The sequence below is a fragment of the Perna viridis genome, chromosome 14 (genome assembly GCF_037379345.1).
Source record: "Perna viridis isolate PV_CMFRI_1.1 ecotype Kerala chromosome 14, ASM3737934v1, whole genome shotgun sequence".
Taxonomy (NCBI): Eukaryota; Metazoa; Mollusca; class Bivalvia; order Mytilida; family Mytilidae; genus Perna; species Perna viridis.
In genome coordinates, this window is record NC_142458.1 from 9,773,042 (window position 1) to 9,797,935 (window position 24,894).

General features: G+C 32.2%; 1 pseudogene; it reads left to right on the forward strand.

The window, feature by feature from the left end:
- Window positions 1-520: 520 nt before the first annotated feature.
- On the forward strand, window positions 521-20,321 carry LOC148598154 (heat shock 70 kDa protein 12A-like; annotated as a pseudogene).
- Window positions 20,322-24,894: the final 4,573 nt, after the last annotated feature.

A 24,894-nucleotide genomic window follows, 5' to 3' on the forward strand; every position in this document is an offset into this window, starting at 1 on the left:
CCTTGAATACTCTTAAAGACCTTTTGTTGTTGTATATACTATTTTGTAAAGGTTTAACGATGGTACATTTGTTGCGTTTCACCAAATCTGTTAAATGACAAAAATTTATGTAATGGATTTTTCACTACAAGGCAGTGTCCAAAGAATGAAAATATCACTATACGTAGTGTCTTTGCTGAAACCATTTTGTTTATAAGAAGAATTCACAAAAGTATAATTTAAACCTTCATTTTATATGCAGCGCAAGTTAAGAACATCAATACTGAACAATTACATATATTTACTTCCTTATGATCAACGATTAATTCATAAATTGGGTCAAATGATATCCTCTTGTCAACTTATAAAGGCTTCGGGTCGGTACTGTTCGATTCTCCATTGCATTACTGACTAGTTGCAAAAATGTTTAAATACATATTTTTTTACACATCTAATTGGATCTAAATGCTTGGATTCTTTGCCAACTATCAGATCATTAATATCGTTCATTTCAACTATTTCTTTTTATTTCCCATTAAGAATGGCTACAAAAGATTATACTCTTGTGGCAGCTTTTGATTTCGGGACTACATACAGTAGATACGCATTTTCGTTCTTGCACGATTACAAGATTGATCCTCTTAAAATACTGGAATTGTGGTGGAAAACAACTTTTATCCTTAAAAGCTCCGACTTCCCTACTATTAAACGAAAATAAAGAGTTTGTGGCTTTCGGATATGATGCTGAGAATAAGTATGCTGAAATTGCTGTGGAGGATGAACAAAGCAGCTTCTATTACTTCAACAGGTTTAAAATTAATCTCCATAACAACAAGGTACGTGCAGAAAAAATTTAGAAAGTTAGAGAATCAACTACAAGAAAGCATAAATATGCTTTACATCAGAAGCTGTTTAAAGTATGTTTGATTTCCCGTTTTAATCCCCATATTGCCATTTATTATACGGATGTTCCTTCTGACTATTCCTTTTGACTTTTGCCGTTATTTTATGTTCGGAAATTTTGTTATTACGATTTTTTTTTATATGACTTTTCAAAATTGAATACTGTCTTTGTTGTATGTTATATGCGCTTCATAGGCAGGGGGAAATATTAGTCCTCACCTTTTATTTTCATCCACATAACAATTACCTTGTAATGGATTGCCTTTAGATTGGTATTTTTTATCTTTTAACCATCATTATCTTCCTTAAATGGATTATTGTTATTATCAGGTCTACCAACAATCGAGTTGATCCTATTTTGTCTCTTTTCATATTTTCATAAGTCGTGATATTGTTCGAAATGACACTGGGAGAAGCTTTGTTTAAACATTAATTTTGATATATATGGGCATTGTTTGTATGGAAATGGCATAATATAAGAAGATGCATGTAGCTGGCGATGATCGTGAACATTTAATTGGTGAAAAGTTTTAGGACAAATCATTTGGCCGTTTTAATTAACATCAAAAACAATTAATAAACCGTGTGATTTTTATATTTACAAAAAAAAAAAAACGAATTTAAGTGTATTTTCTGTTAAAGAACTCAAATACAAATAATTAAGAAATTTTAAAATGTCTGCCAATTCAAATTTTCGTTTACTCAAAATGAAAAAAAATCATTTTTATACCATTTATATTTTTTTACAGTTAGAAAAATCCAATATCTTGGTTTACAGCTCAAGTGTAAATATTGAAGGTCACTTATGAAATAGTGGAGCCCAGGGTCCTGAAACTTGATTCGATTATTACAAAAAGTTAGTTCTATGTTCGGAGAAGTATTTGAAAATAACAATAATTGTTCTTACAGCCTTTAAATCTTTGTTCCCGATATGATAATTAGTCAAATATCAATGATTAATTTTAATGTTTCATATATATGCAGTTATCTATATTATACATATATTATAGAACATATCGTCTACAATGGTAATTGATGATATTAGTGGTAAGGGAGTTTCTGCTTTGGTTGTATTCAGTAAGTCAATAAAGGCCCTCCAAAAACATTTGACCGACCAGCTCAAATTACGAGGAACAAGTATCAAGGATAACGAGATATTCTGGGTATTGACAGTTCCCGCCATATGGAGTGACAATGCAAAACAGTTTATGAGAGCAAGTGCTGTGGGGGTATAACAAGTTATGAAATGTCATGGAATTAAAAATGATTTCGATCTGATTTTTTACAATTTGTAATAGATCAATACACCAATAATTTAAAAGCAAGTCTTTAATTTCTGGATGCCAATAAAATTTTGCTGTTTGAATTTCATCAAACTGCTTACAGGTAAGTTACATATTTAAGCAATCAAATGCATACTGTACAATCGAGGTACAAAATGTAGTCATATCACATGTTTACTCTAAACACCCGGAAAGTTGTGAATGGCGTCTAAAGTACAGAAAATTCAGTGTTTCAAAAAATGTGCCATATTTATTATTCAGGGCAACATATTATAGATGATTATATGTTCCTTTACCATTTCTGAGAGAAAATTGAACGATTGGACAAATGCTTTAAATAAAAATCAATTACTAAAAATTTATCGTCATAAAGCGGTCGTATAGCTAACTGAAGTGATTGACCCTTACAATAAAAGAGAAACCAAACTTTCCTCCACCTTTACATTGCAATATATGAACAACGCACAAATAATAAAATTAAAACAGATTTTTCGCCATTAAGTTATCAGAAACTCATGAAGCAAAACATGAACAACGTATTTCGTGTTAAGAGTAATTCTATGCAATCTTTATATCAAGGCTGGCAGTTTATTTATTCAAATCTGCCTGCTCTTAGGAGACAATCAACATTGAAAATCCAATAGATTCTATTGTATTTGAGTGTCACTTACAGAGTTATCGCCCTTAAGTTTGAAATATACAATGCATTCTATATAATTGTTATCTCCTACGAACATGGGCTATATGAAAAACTATTGTGTTATAGCATACCAGTTCCGGATTGTATGAGTAATTACATTGTACTTGTACAATTTTCTCATCGGAAATAGAATAACTTGTACAAGGGCATTAGTTTGGAGTTAGGTCTAGAATGTTTGCATCCCTTATCTACTTATTAAAAGACAATGCGTGTCTAGCATATAAACTAGTGATGTATGGCCAATTGCCTCAGAAGATCAAAATCGCATTTTCATTTTATAAGTCAAATTTAAATCATACAGAATACATATATGTGGAAATGGAAATTTACTAATCCTAAGTGAATGATATGGAAACTTAAGCTATTCTTTAAAAGTTATTTGTAGAGAAAACACATTAGGCAATACAAAAAAGATAAGTAAGCAAATTGCACTATCAATTTTCGAAGCATGTTCACTGGCAATACGTGTGTCATTGTTTTGAAGGTAGGGGTAGTTTTGGCGTATTTTAGTGGTCTTCCAAAACCGCCAGAATCTAACTCCGCCACATTTTACTCTGGGCTTAAGTACTCAATTTATCACTTAGCATCCCCCAAAATTAGCAACACCAAACTCTGTATACCTTTTTATCTTAAAATCTCAAATTTACACCTGAAAATACAAGCCATAATAGGTATGTGCATCAAATATTTTTTTCTCGTCACAGTTAACAACAGAACAGCATACATTCAATTCCGATAAATCCGAGGCATCGGCTATGGAATAAATATCTGAATATTTGTAAGATACTATTATGTAAATTTGTTTTACGATAAGTCACTTAGCCGATTACCATGTTAAGTTTCATACAAAGAAGCAAATAAGTGAATGATTAATATACGGTACAGTATATTACATGTTTAAACCGAAGTTCTCCAAACCTTTCTCACAGGTAAATGCAATCACCATTCCTTTTTGATCTGTCTTTGCTCTTTTCACGTATCTTGTATATAATTCCCACTATGAAAAAGAGCGGGAAAAAATTCAAGACAGGAATTCTTAGTTTATACTAGAACAAGTTATTACTATTTCCGCTGTAAAATTCAAATGGAAAAGATAATAACTTGGAAGATATCTTAATACTAGTAATTACATTTAATACAAGTTATAACTGTACAAAATAATAATATGTGCATAATATATTATATAAAGTGTTTTTGTATACATCTCGCCCAGAAACCGATAACATTGCAAGCTTTTTAAAGGCATAAAGACCTTTAAGTTTGTACATGTATGTGAAAAAACGTGATAGAAACCATCATCAGTGCATAATTGTTTTTCGAAGCAAGCTGTTTCAACGTAAATAAAATTACAGTGTTTTGATGCAAATTCAACTTAAATCTGTGAAAGTAATAGTTATCCTTCTGGTTTCCTTTAATTGCAAAATCTGAATACTTGTGCTCCGCTTCAAAGCCAAATGCAACAAACTCCTTGCTTTTATCTAATAGCAGACATGTTGGTGTTTTCATCGAAAAAAGTTGTCTTCTCCCAGCATTCCACGCTTGGTTTGCACATATAATTGGTTAGTCTTTTATTAAGTCATTTTTAAAAGTCCAAAAATCAATAGCCGCTACAACCCAGTGGTCTTTAGAACCCATATGTTTGTATATAAATTAAACAACAGAAAAAAAAAAAAAAAAAAAAAAAAAAAAACAATATGTAAACATTGTCATTCAGTATTCAGAAACCTTAATACATGCTAGCAAATATATGTGGAAAGTTTGAAGAAATTATGTTTAATTACTTCTGCGTCTAAGAAATAGGCAAAATGTGTATAAAGTGTGGCACATAAAGGATTTTATTGCATTAACCAAGTATTTATACCGATAACCTTCAGCAATAACGATTTTAGTGTTTGTAAAATTTGCCTTTTTAAGGCATTGATAGGTCAAATTTAGCTTAATTGCACTATGGAAAAATAGCGGTAAAACTTTCCCGAACTTTTTTCTTATATAAGCAGTAAACAAAATATCACCAATGCTTCAGGATAAATTTCAATAGCTTTATAATTTTTTCTACGTGTATTTGAATATGTTTAAGGCAAAAAAGACCAATTTGAGAAAAAATGATGTGCCACTCATTGCCTGATTCTTAAACAGAAGTTAATTTTTTGAGTAATCAACAATGGCTTTGTTTTTTTTTAAATCAGAGAATATACCGACAACATTTGCAGACGCATTTTTGTGAATAAATGTCCTGTCGTTTTGTACATATGATTTAAATGTTGACACAAATTATAATGCATAGCGAGCTGCTTCATTGGGTGTAATAACTAGCGAAGCGAATTTGATTGCAAAATTGGAAGGCAAATAATGTTGGCTATTCAAATTTGACGGGTTCTTACATTATTTATACAAAGAGCTAACCTCTCATCGGCAGCAAAAGAACTGTGCGCTCCTAATCTAAGATCCTGGATCCGCCCCTGATCTGTATTGCATATTATTTTTTGTAAAGTCTCAAACCAGCGTGTTTATATAAGAAGATTTGAATTTTTGTTAAATTCACAATATATCGTTATTTGTGTTAATTCTACAAATGTATGTCTAAAAAATAGCATTTCAAACTTTAAATACGCACGGGTATTTCTCACCCTTTGTTTTAAGGTAATATTCTACACAAATCACAGAAAGCTCGATACTCACCCAATAAGTAAATTAAACCGTTGAATAGGCTCACTCGTAAGGGATGTAGTTAATGTTGTCAAATTGTTAAAGATAGCATGTTTTGTATGGACATTAATTCCCCCATGTACTACTTGACTTTTTTTTTCAAGCTGGAACCTTGAATCTGAATGTGCCTTTATTTATTGTCAATATCTTCCAACAGAAAAACTTCTGGGATCAGAACCAGGGTTCACGATAGCAGGTGCTGGTACACATTATATGGTGGTAGATGTTGGTGGTACAAATTTAATCATTAAGCTAGTTTCGACGTATAAATGCGGACGGTTTCTTATCTAAAGATGTTAAAGTTGGGAATTTTTTATACAAATAACAAGGAAATAATAGATATGCATTTCGTAGTGCAGCTACAAATGAATCACAAGATGATATCAATCTGTTTTATTCGATACGTGTGTGTTTTACTTTTTTTCCTTTGAATTGTATTCAGATACATATGGTACAGGTGTGAAAAACAGTCATTTTGATGTTATAGTTTTCATGTTTAATTTGGTTATTTTCACGATGGAGTTTATACATGTATGTCTTTCATTCAAAAAATTTTTGATCTATTTCGATTATTTGTTGAACATGACTTAAGTTCATACTCAGTTGCTGACTTTACTTTGCCCAACCATTTCATCTGGACCTAATCAAAACTTTCGGACTTGACTTTTTATGAGCAACTTGGAGAGTATTTCTAGAAAAGCAAAGGACGCTTACCCTACCGGTGCACCTGTTCCATGCTCCAGGTTTTTAGTGGAGTCCGAGTTGCTCATTTGTTTTGGTTGCTTTGTTTGTATATTTTGTTTGCTTCATGGTCTTTGTTGTGTATGTCTGTTTTCCATGTCTGGTCTTTGTCCCTGGATTACATTCTTTTGATTACCTCTATAACCTTGGTTCCCTTGATTACTCTTTCGTTAGAATACTTTTATTCCCGCTTACAAATTGTAATGTTGTTCAGTAAGGACTTATGATTATCAACCCCTAAACCGATATCTGTATCCAGCAATTAGTTTTTAGCTTATATTTGAAACTATTGTAAGGACTGGGGAAAATTCCTCCGAAGCAGCTCATGCATCCACCTCATGTTGGTAGGATCGCAATATTTTGCAATAGGCAATAAATATCCCATGGAAATATAACATTTTTATTTAATGCATTAAAGGAAAGTTGATTTTGACTGCACTGTAGCCAAATGTAGGCTGCAGTTTTACTATAAACGTGATTCGTGTTTATCAAATACAATTAATTTATTTTTCCTGGAGCAGGGCAAAAATTAAAAAAAGATATATATAATTGAGTAGAGAGTATCATTATTGTTACGCGCAGTATATTTGTAAAGTTCGATGGATTAGCGTGTTTGTAGACAATAACTATCCCGATGCACATCAAACGTGCTTTTCTGACTGTATGGGTCTTTTAGTGAGACCTATACGGACAGTCGTCATGCAAGTTGGCACAGTCATTTTTTATTCAGCTATATTAGTGTTACTAAATAATAATATATTTCGTAAAAACAGTCGAACCACGGTGTGTCGAACTCGAAAGAGCCGAAATCTCTGATAAATTGAACTTATTGTAAAGTCCTAAAAAGTTCCCCTTACACCAATACAATTTTACCTCGGATGACTCAAATGAATCAATACACGTATAACACGAGTTTTTTGCAATCAGTCCCCTCGATAGAGCGTCGAGGTTAATTTCTCGAAGTGAACAAATTAGTCGGAAAACTAATTGTGTTTTTCACAAACCATGATTGAAGTGTATTTTTACAACAATTAGCATGGCTTTTGAAATTATTTGTTGATTTGTGTACTTAATTAATAAAAAAAAGAGTGTGTAGTAAAAAGAAACGACGTCATCCCACTTGTCAATCACGACGACGTTGTTGGCGGTCTAGGAAAGACAGTAGAAATGGACGAAAGCAAATTTAGAAAGAAAGTTGTTGGTGTATGGGTATTCGGTGGCATCAAACGTGAGTCCAAGAAGTGCTTTTTCAACTGTGTTGCCGACAGAACAGCAAATACTCTTGTGTCATAAAAGATCACATTAAACCAGGTACAACAATAATCAGCGACTGCTGGAAAGCTTATAATTCTCTTGATAAAGAAGGATTTCAAAATCTGACTGTAAATCACTCAGTAATTTCGTGAATCCGGTGCTCTTACGAATACCATTGAATCTATATAGCGTGCCTTGAAAAAATTCTTACAAACCTACGGTACTAAAAAAAACTCTGTGTTAGAAAACTGTATTTGTTAGACTCCCAAGACCCATTTCTAAAATTTCTAAAACTTGTAAAAGGCAATCTTTAATTCATGTGAAAGACGTATTCAACCCTGAAAACATAAAAAAACGGAATTAATAATTAATTAATCTCCATGACCTGTTTTGCATGGCGCTGCGCCATATGTTACTTTCTTTGCGCCAAGAATACAACACAAGCGCCATGTGTTAATTTGTTGTGCGCCATCTATTTAGATTTACATCAAGCATTGTATTTCCCAATTACTCTTGCCTATTAATCACCTATACCTGTCATAAATTAATATGTCTGTTTATTATGAATGGTAATACGGTGTTTTGATTGTTAATTTCCGGGGGTTAATATATCAGGGAGTGAAACGGTTGTGTAAACAAGTCTCGGATCTGTAAAATTTGCTGTTATCACCGTCGGCAAAATCAATAAGAATCAAATAACCTGAATTATTTCTACTGTTTTCATTCAAATGAATAAAATTGGTTAAATTTGTTTTAATGAAATATAGAAAATGTCAAGCTTTGAATTCAATTTGATCGATTTGATAGCACAGGAAGTAAGACGATCTTCAATTTATACAACAATGTCTTAACGATGTCGGCATTTATCGGACAAAGAAAAGCAATCAAAATATGCTTAACGTACTTGAAGGCTGATAGATCGACTAAAAAAAAAACTGTAAAAGATGGTTTCTAGAAAAGCAGAGGACGCTTACCCTACCGGTGCACCTGGTCCATGCTCCCAGTTTTTAGTGGAGTCCGAGTTGTTCATTATAGCGTAATCAAAAGAATATAATCCAGAGACAATGATCAGACATGGAAAAACAGACATACACAACAAAGAACATAAATAACTAAAATCATACATACATAGTAACAAAAGCAAATCAGCAACTCCATTTAAAGATTGAGAGCATGGACTAGGTGCACCGGTAGGGTAAGCGTCCTTTGCCTTTCTACAAACAACCGCAGAGTTGCTCATAAAAAGTAAAGTTCGGGGTAGACGAAAGAGGAAAGCCAAACTATGACAAATTGAAAAATCATTTTTTTATGGCGCAGATGGATACACCGTAACGATCCACGAGTTCATGATGACGACCATAAAACTTCTGTAGTGATGACTTTAATCTTGTAGCAACATAACCCTGTTCCAGAAGCCTATTTGTTAGAGTTCTACCGCGATACAAAAAGTATGCGTAGTTTCGGCAAGCTCTGGCATAACGTATGAGTTGTGATATGAACACTCCATAAGCAGGTGCTGAAGTGATGTTGCCACAGATGAAAGGAGAGTTGACAATTCTGAATGAAAAATCACGTTTGTCGGAAAGTTTGTTCAATAATATTCCTTTTCCGTCGATTTCTAAGTGCAGGTCAATATATATGAGGCTGACTTCACAGTGTCTGTAGAATCCTTTATCTCAAGTTCTTTGCGGTAGATGCGATGTATCAAATCCCCGAAATTGGGGTTGTTTAAAGATAATACATCTATATAGATCTACATAGCGGAAACTGAGATTAAAGTATCTAGCTGAACGATATTGTTTCTTCCGAATCAGATCAGCTATCTTTTGTTCTCATGTTATCCACTTTCCTGTGTAGTCCTCAACGGCATCCATAAAAACTTTAAAGTTATAATTCCAATTTACTGAGCCTGGTTCACGGTACTTGGAACATTTAGAAAGGATATTACACAGAGATTCGTTAGCGATGTTAGTTATATCCCCCGTAACTACGTGACCGGAAGAACCATATTTGAAATGAGAGTTGTTTCAAGAAAAGTCATGTGGTTTAGCCTTGAAATTCTCAATCTCTAGGTTCTGCAATAGCCTTTTATAATTTAAATTTTTGATGCAATGTGTGAAGTGTAGAAATATGAAATAATTGGTATGGATTTGTCTTTGAAATATGGTGGAATTTTGTCGGTAATTTTTTTTTGTGATGGATGATGTTAACCAAATTAATTGCATCTATACCTTTGTTGACTTAAATTCTCCGTAACGACGTGACCAGAAGGACCATATTTGAATGAAGAGTTTTTGCAAGAAAAGTCCGGTGGTTTAGCCATAAAGTCCTCAATCTCGAGGTTCAGCAATAGACTGAAACTTGCGTCTTATCCTTTTGTCCCTATATGAACAGTAACATATGTTTAAACTAAAACTAACAAACTTTTAAGCTTTTATGAGAGGCATTTGTGTTTATTTTGAGAAGTTTCAAAGTAAAGTAACGTTGGGTTTATAAATGAGATCTTTTTCTCTGAGATAATTAATCCCATATTCATAAAACATCGTACCATGTAACATAACATAAAAACGAGATTCAGTTTCGACAAGTTTCTTCGTATTTCTAGCACTTGTCAGAACTTTGATAACTTAGATGAATCTTCATTTTTTTCTGGCTGTTAAAAGAGGAAAACTCGGAGGAAATGGAGAAAATCGGTACTTTTTTATCTAGATATATACTGTTATTATTTGATATCAACGTGTCTTTGTTATGGCTCTGGTTCTGATTGAGCATGATACAAGTATCATATTGTCTTTGAATAATTTTATACAATTTTACTTACACGAGGGAACCTTTAAAGTCTCTTAATTACACCTGTGATCATGTCGAATCAACTTCCCATTTTTGCTCTTTTGTCCATTACTTCACGAAATGAAGTTATATTTTCTATGGCACGTGATGTACCTATTACTGTAAATGTATTATTGTATGGCTCAAACGTTCTAAATGCTGAACAAAGCGTAGAATTTTTCATTAAGTGCAGAAGTTTATTATAAAAAGTAAAAGGTTAATAAGTGCTTGACTTCCAAGTATTGCATCTCTTCACTAGTTTTTTAATTCCATATTATTTTCTATACGTTTGTCTTATTTACTAGTAAGTTAAGAAAATCATTCCACATGCATCTTATTTATCAGAATATTCTTGTAAGTTTACTCTTAAGGACACGGAACTTTGCATAAGCTATTTAGCTTCTTTCCGAATCCTACCATGAGTTTGTATGTAAATGTGTATACTATATTTGCTTGTGCTTATATACTTGAATAAATATGTTTAAACTAAGAGGGAACACATACTTGATATCACTTAGTTTTTTCCCGAAAAGAATGTAATAATCCCAATCGTATTCAACGGGTGTCGGTTTAGTATTTTAGTATTTTAGCAACATTTTGTATTCAAAAAAGGTTGGATGCTTAAGCTGTCTTATGTTATAACTAGAATGATGTTACTAAACAGTTTATGAGATTTTTTATTTCCTAAACATAATGCCGCTGACAAGTATTGTATGTACATGTACAAAACTATTAAGCCTTAAAATGTATGTGATAATTTAAAATTCACATAAATTATAAATGAGGTAATGAAGACTGAATAATATTGTTGCATAAACCGTTGGCACACACCTTGAATTATTTCGCTGGTTGCGTAAATCTGTGGCGGATTCAGAGGGTTTACAGGGGTTAGAACCAACCTTTTTTATTGCAATATCTGTTAATTTTGTACAATTGGTTACACACGCGCAAATTATTGCCTAAAAATTTCTTTTTTTTTTCAAAACGACTGGATTTCCCATGATAGATCGATTGTACCATTTCGTGTACCGTGTGATTTCCGTGTACCGTATCCATTCCATAAACGTGTTCCGTTTAATTGAGAATGTTGATTAAATCGGTGAGTGTAACAACGCCACCATTTCATCAGTCATCCTTTCATATGTACATTTGGTAATAGTCCCGCTGCTGTAGGGCATCAAAATTTTGTCTCTCAACATATACGCTTTTCAAGCTATCATTATTATCAATTATTTCGGGCAAGTAACATAAGTAGTCATGAAGACAAGTCGTTACTGAAAAAGTTTTCAGGTGGTCAAAATTTGTCTTTTTATAATTGGATTTTCACATAATTTTCTACCACTTTTGCATTCTTACTTTATTTGTATAATGATACTTTGCTGAATCGAATAATATCGCCCAAGTAGAAGTTGGCAACAATTTACCGACAGTGTATCAGCATTTTTATTAACAAGATCATTTAATCCTTTCTATAAAATTTGTACTCTTGTGAAACTATTCCAAACTACGAACAGTCCAATCCTAAGTAAAAACTTTCCTAAGAAAATAAAAGAATACTAGATACACAGACTATGAACCGCAAAACCGTTAGAGCTATTTTCTGTTTTATATTGGTCATCGCATACCTTTTATACAGTCCAAAGTCAAGATGAAAGAAAAAAAAAGATTTCTTCGATCTTGGTTTCCGTTATGAAGAGTCTGTCTTGTATATGTTTATACATCACATCTATACCAAAAAGGTTAACGATAAATGACACTACAGACATTGTGAATTATTCCTCATATCTTAGGCTCTTATTAGAGATCGATAGTACAAAATGTAAGAGAAATTTCATGAACAGACTATACGGCATATTGTCAACTTTATTTCATCTGTGGCAACATACCTCCAACACCTTCGTATGGACCTCTCATGTCACAATTCATGTTATGCCAGAGCTTGTTAAAAAATACGCAGACGTTTTGTACTACGCTAGAAGCCTTACATATAGGGCTCATGAAAAGAAATGTGTTGCTATAAGATTAAATTTATCATCAAATTAGTGTTATGGTCGGCATCATGAAGACGTGGACTGTTATGATGTATCAATCTGCACCATTAGAACTTATTGGTTTCCCGTGTCTTTAATTTCATTGTCTATCCCGTCTACCTAAAACGTGACATTTAAGGGGGAACTTGTATGGAAAAACAGAAGAAACTTATCGTAACATTGCAACGTGAACAGGCTTCCAGTTATATATGAAGTCCGGGATGTTCAATCACTTTTGTCTATATTTATGTTTTACGTTATTATTCATCTTCTATGTTTCTTCCCCTGTTAAATGGTTATCCTTGAATAAATTACTTGTGTAACATTCAAATCCTGGGTTATTTCCCTTGACAAAAAAAACTTCTCAACATTCCGTGATTATATTTAATGTAAAGATTATTAGAACAAAGTTGTTTTTTTATAGATTAATATCATAACTCTGATGACCTGATTAGCTGATGTCAACGGTTTATATCTCTAATATTCACCCTTTTTCAATGTACGAATAAAACAGATGTTTTGTATTTATGTTGTAATATAAAGAAAATATTAGCCTCTATTATATTTCTTAATTTACATTTTTCTTTTAGATGGCTTTGTCCAGTTTGTCTTACTCTTATATTTTTGTGATGTTTGACCTGCTATTTGTCTGCTGTCTTTTTTCGACTTGTTTTGCATTCGTTTGAAATTTTATTCTTATTGCTCTTTTATTTCCATCAGTGGACCATAGTCCTCGTACAAATGTTTATTGGTGGTATGCTTGATATTACAGTGTACGAGAAATATTCAGAAGAAGAAATAAAGGCATTGACCATCGCAACTGGAAATGGCTATGGGGGTACTTTTGTAGATAAGAGATTCCTTCATTACAAAATGATTATCCAGAAGATTATTTAAACTTATTGAGAGGATTTGAGTCGAAAAGAGAACTATTAAAAAAGATACAACCGGCTCTGTATCTTTATCTTTTCCGTCTTGGACATTTGAAGAAAATGTGCAACTTTCTAAACATAAAGTTAGAAGAATTAGCAAATTCACATAATGGCGTTTCAATTAAACGCGATATACTTGAATTATACGCTAGTCAGATGAAAAATCTTTACAAACCAACAATCAATGGCATAATAGATTGCATTAGGATTGTTCCTGGACGAAAAGAAGCATCTCAAGTGTCTATTATAGTAGTTGTTGGTGGGTTTGCAGAATGCTCTCTTTTGCAAGACGAAATTCGAGAAAATTTTAACAACAAAGGTTTATCATTCCAGAAGACACAACACTGGCCGTCGTAAGAGGAGCTCTTTTGTATGGTCATAACCCAATGCGTGTTAAGGCCAGAGTAATGCGGTTTACGTACGGACTTCAGTGTTTTGAAACATTTGATGAAAGAAAACATGACAAAAAATATTTGATTAAAATTGATAAGGTCAAAAAATGTGACAAAATATTCAGTCTCCTTGTTAAAAAAGGCGATTACGAGTATAGACAAACAATTTCAAAAGAGTTATACACAGTTGAAACGAATCAAATAATGATGTCGTTTCCGATTTATAGGACATCCATATGTACAGCAAAATTAACAGATGATGAAGGATGTGAGTTGCTTGGAAAAGGGTGTATATTCTTTAAAGAAGTGCAAAAAACAAGGTATTGTTAATGTTGACTTAATCTTCGGTACTACACAACTTCAGCTGAAGGCAACTGATCGTAGTACAGGGAAAAGCAAGGCAAGCCATTTTATCACAATTTTTTTTTAAAATGGGGCATCTCATTGATCAGTAGATACTTACCTCCAGGGGGGGGTCCAGACGTAAAAAGTGAAAAAGCTAGCCTAGATCTAATGTAAAAGCAAACATTAAGCACATTACCCCTATGTGAGTACAATCTTGAATGAGAATAGTTGGTATTTGATTCTTTTTCTTACGTCGAGTTTTTGAATTGGAAAAAGACACATTTAACAGCTGATCACGACGTATCCATGCGGCCAGTAATACGTTACAACGAAGTATGAAATATAGGTCGCCTGAAGTAAGTCACGGAAAAAAACAAATAACATGAAATAATCAATCGCTGGTTATTCTCGTTGAAGTTAATATGTTAACAGAATTTTCAAACGTATATTAAAAAAATGTGAGGGTACATTTTTTTTTTTATAATTGTGCCATTACGGGAAAGTGCACTTGTTCTGTCTCTACCTGTGAATTAGATAAGAAATATTGAGTTTCTATGTCTCATTAGTGGAAAAAAATGTGTTGTGCTCAAAATTGCAATGTTGAATAAAACTGCCTTTCCAATAGTGATGCTTTGCATATAGTTTATAACAGAACAAATCGTTTTTCATCTAGCGTTTATGGGTTTTTCTGTCATAGCTTTTGTTTTATTGGAAAGAGTTCATTTCAATTTAGTATACATACAACGGACATAATATGCCATTGACATAACCGTGTACTCTAATATTAAAAAGTAATTTCTAAAACTTTTATTTCTCTCTCTTTGTTAAGGAATATCTACAACATATGACCATGACGAATCTGTTTTATTATCTCCCCTGACAGTTTGACTTGTCAATTGATGGCGCAAGTTTCTTCAGTTAACAGACAAAACTTATTTAAAAAATATTTCTCCGTGTAGAATTTAAGTTAAATGTCATGACTTTTTGTCTGAACGTTTCTTGCAACAATCACATATACATAAAAAGTATGAAGCTTAAGTACTTATACTGGTTATATCCATTCTTAAGCGCGCACGAGACCTTAGATGTTCAAGGTCATCCGTGTTTGTATTTTTTTCAATGCGCAGAACTTCTATTCAGCTTGTGTCAAGTAAAACTGTGTTGACTTGCGCACTAAATTTGAAATCAATTCAATATATAGCAATTACAGAATAAAAGAAACATCTTGCCTAATTTAAAACACTATTTCTATATATTTTATTCGGTAAAATATTCGTTATAGAAGTCTCTTGTAGAAAGATGAATCTAATTTATTCAACAGGTCATAGTTTTCCTTTCCTCGTTTGCCTACCCCGGATTTGACTTTTTTATGAGCTACTCGGCGGGTGTTTCTAGAAAAGCAGAGGACGCTTTACCATACCGGTGCACCTGATCCATGCTCCCAGTTTTTAGTGGAGTCCGAGTTGATCATTTGTTTTTATTACTTTGTATGTATGATTTTAGTTACTTTATGTTCTTTGTGGCGTGTTTCTGTTTTCCATGTCTGGTCTCTGTCCCTGGATTACATTCTTTTGATTATCGCTATAACCTTGGTTCCCTTGATTACTTTTAATTTATCGGAACTCCCGAAACCTCAAACACATTCCAATGGTCCCTTGGAGTTCAAGCTACCGAGGTTTGACTGTATTTATATACATAATGTATAAATAAACTCCTATTTGTGTCCCATAGAAGTTTTTCATGGGTATGCACCATAATTTCATATATGTTTTTATCAACAAATATCAACAAAAAAAAATACCAAAGCGTCAACAGTGGGATAATTCACACATCTCAAAATTCAAATACATAGCCTGAACGTGAAATCAGGTAACAGAGACAATCTTCATACACAATGTATTGAACGAAATAAAATAGAGTACATAAAAAATGAAAATAAGGGAAATAAACGTCACACATAAACTGTACACAAGAAATATAAACTCCTAAAGAATTGAAGTGATATTAAGAGTTCGAAAAGATATATGACCTGCTCCGCCGGCGGCACTCGTTTAATGACAAATTCATTAAAATTTCATTGTTCCGAAAATATATAACGGTCAGATAAGTTTTTCAATACTCACTAGTTTGCATTGTGCATTAAGAATAATTCGTGTTTCTCTACTTAAAAAAAAACCAATGCTTTAGAAGCATTTTAGACTAGCTGCTGTGATTGGTTCCAGACGATTTAAACTATGTTTACCTCGAACCAATTGTTGATACAACAAAGATTCAGTTTCATAGTGAATTACCCTAAAGGTGGATTCAGCGAACCAGACCCATCATTCTTTCACTGGTCTCTAATAGTACCAGATTTTAAACAATGTTGCAATGCTTAGATATGGCCTTGGTTACGTTGAAATATTTCAATGATAAAAAAAAGAAACAAACAATACATTACACTTTTCGGTTATGAAAAAAATTGTAGTGATAAAGTAAAAAATCCATATCGGAAATAATTAGCGATTACTTAAGGTTCACAATGATTATATTATGACAGTAGAATTTTCATTTATCGAACAATACAGGTTTTAAAAAAAATAATTGGTTATCCATCGACAAACATATGACATCAGTCAGCAACATGCCAAAAACACAATGACAACATTGTGTGTAAACAGTATATTTTTTATGGTCAGTACATGTACCTACAAAAAAATTAAAGTTTATAATAAATTTTGCTTAAGGGTCACAATCTTTCAATAGAAAAAACGAAAAAAGAACAAATCCAACAATAACAAAGCATTTTGATTTGATTTATACACCGAGGTTTAATATTGTGTGAAGGTTAATATTATTTGTACTAGAACCAATGATGTTGTCTTAGAAAAGGTTACCTCTGCCAATTTATTGGGTGTTGCCATAGACGAATGTTTATCTTGGAAGACACATCTGAATATAATTTCAAAGAAAATATTTAAGAAAATTTGTTTACTTAGAAAATTTAAAACATTTATTTCAAATGAAGCGTTGCTTGAAGTTGAAAAGAGTATTATATTTTCACATTTTAACTACTGTTGTACTGTATGGTGTAGTACAAAAATAAATGTAATATTGACATAATTTTTAAGCTGCAAAAGGTGACTCCTAAACAATCAAGTTACATCATTAAAACAAATTGACCTGAGAACTGAAAGAAGAGGTCATGACTTTTCACTACCCAAAAAAGTGATTTTTTTAGGGAAAAGGGTACATTTCTCGGTCCCTTGTCAGGACAGAATTTATCTTGGCTGTTGTAGTTTGCCTGGAATCTTGATCAGAATAATGGCTGACATTTCTTTCTGTATGTCGACCCCGTGTATTGACTACTTCCAGTTTAAGATTAAACATATTCATTTCTTCACATGACCCTTCAGGGGACTCTGATCTCCCACTCTTACTGTAGTGAACCTTATTTTGCCTCAGTGGCTTTCACAGTGTTCAATATGTGAGATGAATGTGCTTTGGTTCTTGTTTTGCCCCTGTTGAACTCCACATGTAACACAAAAAGGGCCACAAATGAACAAAAATGACCACTTTCGAGTAACAGACCCAATAGTGTGAGACCCATTTTACCGCAGGAAAACTACGTTATAAATTTTATTTATTTTTTTAATAGGGAATGGAAATACATTCTAATATGATATCCTTAACAGGCTTTGAGACCACATCTGTAATATGTTTTGGATTATCATATGAGCAGTACTGGATGTGGCTTGTGTGTGTAAATTACTGTCCACTTTAATAATGTAAACAAACAAACGTAACATTCAGATATGTATCAGCTGTTTTCATATTTCTCAATTTGGTCTTTTTGCATTAAATATATTCAATACATCTAGAAAACAACTGAAAAGCTAATTAATTTTATCCTGATGCGTCTGTGACGTAGATATTTTTTGACTGCTTATATAAGGAAGAAGTGCGGGAAAATTTTCCCGCCATTTTTTCCATAGTGCATTTCAACTAAATTTGACCTATGAATATCTTAAAAAGGCAATCTTTACAAACACTTTGATGGTTATCTTTGGAGGTTATCGGGTATAAATACATGTTTAATGCAATAAAATCTCAATAAAATCTCTAAAATCCCTTCAAGTGCCACACTTTATACACATTTTGTCCGATTCTTAGACGGAGAGGTACTTAAACGTTATGTTTTAGAAACGTTATATTATATTACGGACAATTTACGTAAAAGTCATTCGCACACATACACGATGGCGCTCGCCACGTGCCACGGGCGCCGTCATGTATGAAAGCAAACAAGAAAAATCGTCAATGAATGAGACATAAGATTGTACCTGTCCATGTGTTCACACTGTTACCTTATAATGCAAACGACTATTGTCATATCTAACATTGATCAACTTAATTAGCACCTTCCTACATATAAAAAAGCAAGGTTTCAGTAGCGACAATTTCAACTAACATTGCAAGAGTAAAGTGTACAGCCGGATATGGACAAATATGGCGGGTCTAAGGTTGCCGTAATAGGTCACGAAAATGTAAAAAAAAGTACCGTTATTGTCCTATTCGTATGGAAATAAATCACGGAAAATCTATTTTATCTTTTTTTTTTACCACGGGCTGGCCATTTACGCGGCAAAATTGGTCAATAGGTAATTATGGGGAAAAAGAAGTCTATTTAAAACAAACACTTTACTTTATGCTTAAAACACGGCTTTTTGATACAATTTTTCATCAAAACCTACACCCCGATAATTACATGTAAATAATCTTGAAATGGGCCGATTTGAGCCGATTTACATTACCTTTCAATTTCAAAAGGGCCGCACAGGCGATTGACGTCGTCGTTACCTGCCACTTGGCCGATATGGGCCGATTTACGTGTATTTGTTTTGATTGTATTTTTCTTAGCAAGATTCATTTACCACCGAGATCTCGCTAACGTTCTCTCCAGTACATAAAGACTGAAGGGAAAACCATATGGAGTCAACCAGCAATTTCCTGAAGCTGTAGAACAAGACAGAAGAAGTCTATATAGTATCATGAAAGAAAAAAAGGCATTTTGTACATGAATGGTCTCGTTTATTATGCTGATGACGAAACCCCGGTAAAACCACCGGTTGCACAAACGAACAATCAATCTTATGCTACAGTTGCAACCCCAGACGAACAACAGAAGATCAAACGACGCCGCAATCAATCTGCACTACAGGACAACCGAGGAGATGTCACATCTGACTGTGAAAACAGTAGTAATAAAGATTTATGTTCCTGTGATATTAACCGTGAATTATTATCTGTAAACTGTTGTGGTGTTATACGAAAAATGAAATACCCTGAATTTATTACTTTAGTAAATAATCATGACCTTATTTGTCATAAATGTAAAGCCAGGTTATACTATTAAGATGAAACTCAAGAATACAATCACGCAGCATAGATTTTGGTTACAAATCAGATTATGAAAAATGTATTCAACCCACAGAATGAAACATACACTTGTTTCATGGTTAAAAATTTCTTCAGACTTAGGTAAAACTTCAGAAGATATTGTCATAGGAAACATTTATATCCCCCCCCCATGAAAATTCAGTTTACAAATTTACTGACGCCATAAATGAGCTAGAGGTTGAACTGTTTAGGCTATATATCAATTATAAAAATATTTTATTAAATGGCGATTTCAACAGCCGAACAGCCACTGACTCAGATTTTTGGGAAACTTTAGATAACAATCACCGTCCAGAAACAAACCTCATAAATTATGCTGAAACCCTTGATCAGTATGAAATATCAAACAAACGTAATAGCAAAGATAAAACGAAGAATAATTATGGAAATCGGTTGTTAGAATTTCGTAGATATCATAATTTATTTATACTAAATGGTAGGGTTAACCGTGATGGAGAAGTACTGTTTACTTGTAGACAATCAAGTGTTGTCAATTATTGTATATTGATTACCGCTATAACCTTGGTTCCCTTGATTACTCTTGTATATGTACACATGATTTATTATGTCATATAATTAGTCTTACTGTTTCAGAGTTTTCTTCACTTTATTCTGATGCTCACTTACCATTATCATTATACATGAATTTTAATCTTAACGCAGCTATTTTGAATGGTTCAAAAGTTATATCCGATAATGACAACTATGAAAAGATTAAGAAATGGTCTCCCAGAAAAGTAGAGGAGTTTAGAAATTGTATTGACATGAATAAGATCAGATGTGTATAGTATGAACTTAATCATGTTCAAATATATAACTTAACCAAAGATCAAGTTAATCATTTAGTGGAAAATGTAAATTCGATTTTGATTGATTCTGCTAAAACAGTTTTTGGAACTTTTGGAACACGGAATAAAAATAAAAATCAGAAGCCAGTTTGTACAGCCAATAAGCCATCGTTTATTGACAATCGTTGGCAAAAGAGAAAAACATTGCTTATTGCCAAACGACGATATGGAAATCATAATAACGTTGAAAATAAAAGTTTGCTGAAAGTCTCAGAGAACAACTATAAACGTGAGATGAATAAAGCAATCACTGAGCACAGACGCAATCTTAGAAAGAAATTAAATAATTTAAAGTGTACAAATACCAAGGAATTTTGGAATTTACTCAGAGAAAAACGTTCAAAAGTTAAACCAGAAGTACCAATTGATATCTTTCATGACAATTTTAAACATTTGAATTCTGGATTTGGTAATACAGACGACTTTATAGATATAACATTGCCGGAAAACCATGGGCTAAATGAAAATATTAATGGTGAGATAACTGAAAATGAAATTTTAAAATGTGTCTAGCAACTCAAAAATATATCAAAAGTACATGTCATACCTTGATGTCTGTACATCTAAAATTGTTTAATATAATATTTGATACTGTAAAAAAAATACCGGAAGCAAGGCTGACGGGGAATATAATGCCTTTTTACAAAAATAAGCGGGCTAATGATCCAAAAAATTAGACCAATAACAATTCTTAGCTGTATGGGCAAATTGTTCACGTCTATACTTAATTCAATACTGAATGATTTCTTGGAAAACTTCATCATTAAACGAAAATCAGTCAGGCTTTCGATGGGAGGTATCCCACAAATGACAGTATTTTTACGTTACATCTATTATTTGAATCATTATGATTTAAATTAAAGAAAAAAATTATATTGTGCCTTCATTGATTTGCGAAGGCTTTCGACACTGTTTAGCGACCTGGATTATGAAAAAAACTTCTGAAAACTTCAATAAATGGTAAAATGTTTGAAGTTATTGTTAACATTTATAACAATATCAAATCTCGAAGTTTTAATGAGACGGAATACTCTGATTTTTTCCCGTGTAATGTTGGGGTTAGGCAAGACGAACACCTCTCACCCGCGTTATTTCACTGTATGTAAATGACTTGGAAGATTTTTTTGAAAGTAAAAACACAATAGGTCTTACGACGTTGAATCAAAACTCAACCTCTTTTTACATTTATTTTGTCATATTATATGCTGACGACATAATTTTATTGTCGGAGTCAATTCGTAATTTACAAACGCAGCTTGATGCCTTATACATATATTGCCAAGTATGGAAGCTGAAAGTCAATGTTGACAAAAGCAAAATTGTTATTTTTTCAACAGGTAGACTGCCACATAACATGATATTCAAATACAACGATATTCCTCTTGACATTGTCAATAACTTTACTTACTTTGGTGTATTATGTTCTAGATATGGTAGTTTTTTTTCAAAAGCAAAGAAAGCGAACGCGGATAAGGCAACCCGTGCCATATTTGATATTGGGCGAAAATATTATCAGGAAAACAAGAAAAACTACCAGCAGTTCTGTATAAACTCGCTTTTAGAGAACATGGAAATGATGTTATGTGGCATGAACATATCAAACAAATTTTAGATGATTGTGGTATGTCTCATATTTGGAATGCGCAAAATGTTGACAATGTATCTTGGTTGTATGCAAATGTGAAACAAACACTAACTGATCAATTCAGGCAACATTGGATATCAGATATACAAAATTCCCCGAAATCACTTAACCATAGAATTTTGAAGAATGAATTCAAGATAGAAAACTATTTCAAACTTTTAGACAACAAAAATATCTATACTTTATGCAGATTCTGAACTCTGAATCATAAACTTCCAATTGAATCAGTAAGGTGGTAAACTACAGAATGAGAAGACAGGAAATGTCCTCTCTGTAATACTAATGTATTATACATTATACACTAACACATTATATTTTTACATGTTCCTTTTTGATGACGATAGGAAAAAGATTATTAAGAATACTCTACGAGATAAACCAAATATTCTTAAATTTCATGATTGTATGAATAATACGAATCCTACAGTTTTAAATAACTTGTGTAAATTCACACGAATCATCAACAAATGGTTTAATCTCCCATGTTTAACTTTATATGTATTTTGAACTGTACCTCCATGTGTTACTTTCTTGTTAATATCTATGTATTTATTTATTTGGTGAATGTTTTCTGTACCATTGTATTTTGGTTTTTGAGAAATAAAGATATATATGTGTATATTGATTTGGAAGACATTAATTGGTTCATTCCCATTTATCCAATTTTTTTGAAATTTCAAGTATTACAGGTAAAAAATAATAGTTGAATAAATGGGATCAAAGGTAATTAAGAACAAAAGGTTCTTAATTATAGCTTGGGTTAGGTGACTAATTGAAATGTTAAATGGTAGAAAGTTAAAATGGTTTTAAAAAGTTTAATATAATTTTTATTTTTATTTTAATAAAAAATATTCCTCATTTTCTTATATTATTAGAATTTAATTCATTTTCACTCAAAATTTATTTTGTAGGAAAATTTATAAACAGTAATTTTTCATATTTAATTCTCAGGTAAATTTTACCTGTAAAACTGATTAATTACTAATTATTGTAACAACATATTAGGCTATAACAACATCTATTGTTCTCTGCATGTTGGAATAGGTAGAATATGTAATTTCAAAATGTTGGAATAGCTAGGAGACACCATTGAAATATGACTACTTTAAAATAAAGCTTGGATATTTTTCCGGATATTTTTTTCTGTACATGAAGTAATTTTTGTTTCTTTTCTCAGATATTATTTTACTATTTTCAATACACGAGAGAACTAATTTTGTATGATATATTAAGCTGTTGTTTGTAAAGAAATTTTATGGTAAAGTTGTATTTTCTCTTTCATTTGTTGACTTTGAGCACTTGAATATATTGTCTTGTATGCTTGGATGGCTTAATGCAATAATAAGGAAGTGTAACGAAAGCATGGATTTGTTATGTGTGATTATCACACGGAATCATTGAAAATAATTGAAAGTGGCAATTTTTCACTCTGATTTTTCACCTAAACTTTAATTTCAAAAAAGATAATTAAAAGTTTAATTTGGCACAATTCCTCATTTTATTTTAAATCAGTTATCTGATTGAGAATAACAACTAATTCATTTTTAAAATAAAATATTGTACAAATGTTTTAAACTTAATTTTCATGAAATACTTTGTTTCAATTCCATTGTTTTTCTTAAGTTTAAAAAACTTCAGAAAGTTTGAAATTTTATTTTATTCAAATTTATCGAATTCTTTCTTTATTAAATATTATACGCACGTAATATATACATGTAAGTGTTTTATACCTCAATTTTCATAAACTATTTAGTTTTTATTTATTTGTTTCTAAATGAGAACAGACAATTTTCAAAAGTTGGATACATGGGAAGACACCCATTAATTTTGGTTTAGATTTTTTTTGTTAACTCTGAAGTCTTTTGATTTCGAAGACATTAATGTTAGTTTATAATTATTTGTCAACTCTGAAGACGTTTCAATTGATTCTTTACTGAATTAACATTTTGAACGAACTTATGACAGTTAAATGCTTATTTGAAATGAATCTTAAAGTCCCCTGATAAAAAAAAAGAAAAAAAAAAGAACTATGGTTCCATGTTACAAACTCATAGTATTCATACGTATTTATTATGCACTGTACAAGTTTTGGAGCCGTAAGTTCTACAGTGATGCTTTTTTTTACTAAAATTAGCACGTCCGGCTCACCCAATAGGGTATGTAAGTCTCGTCATATGACTCCATGCTTTCACGAGAATGGGTCCTAATCTACCATTCAAATACATAGAGATTTGTCATTTTCAGAGCGTTGGGTTCAGTATGTTAAAGCAAAACATAATATCGTGTAAGAATGCTAATTAAAATGACAAATACCTATTTCCACATGATAAAAGTGTGAAAAAAGGCGTAAAATAGAAGAGTTCGCATTGTAATACAGTATTTCGAAATCCCGGAAGTAAACGATAAAATGCAGACCGGTCTTTGGATTTCAATACGTTCTACGTAAGAAATTCCGGTAAGGAAAATGAAACTAGAACGAGACTTTCAGACCCTATACCTAAATACGTGTGACGGAAAACAAGTAGCGAACATTAACTCATTGCGTAAAGAATATTTTTAAAACCTTACAATTAATCATACGGATATATGCGTTCGCATTTTTTCTAAGATGCATATGCTTATATACACATACCCATAAGAACAAGCAAAGAAGTTACACGAATTTAGTTAGCTGTTTACTTGTATAATTATAAATATATTAGCCTTGGCCGACATGAACCTCAGTTTCCCAACTGATTGTTGTAAAATGTTTGCGGTTCGAACTGTTATTTCTTTTTCATCTTTTAAGTAGCTGTCTTTTTAAGAATCATGCAAAATCTGAAAAATGTGATACACCCCAAAAAAGGCTACATATTTTTATTTTTGTAA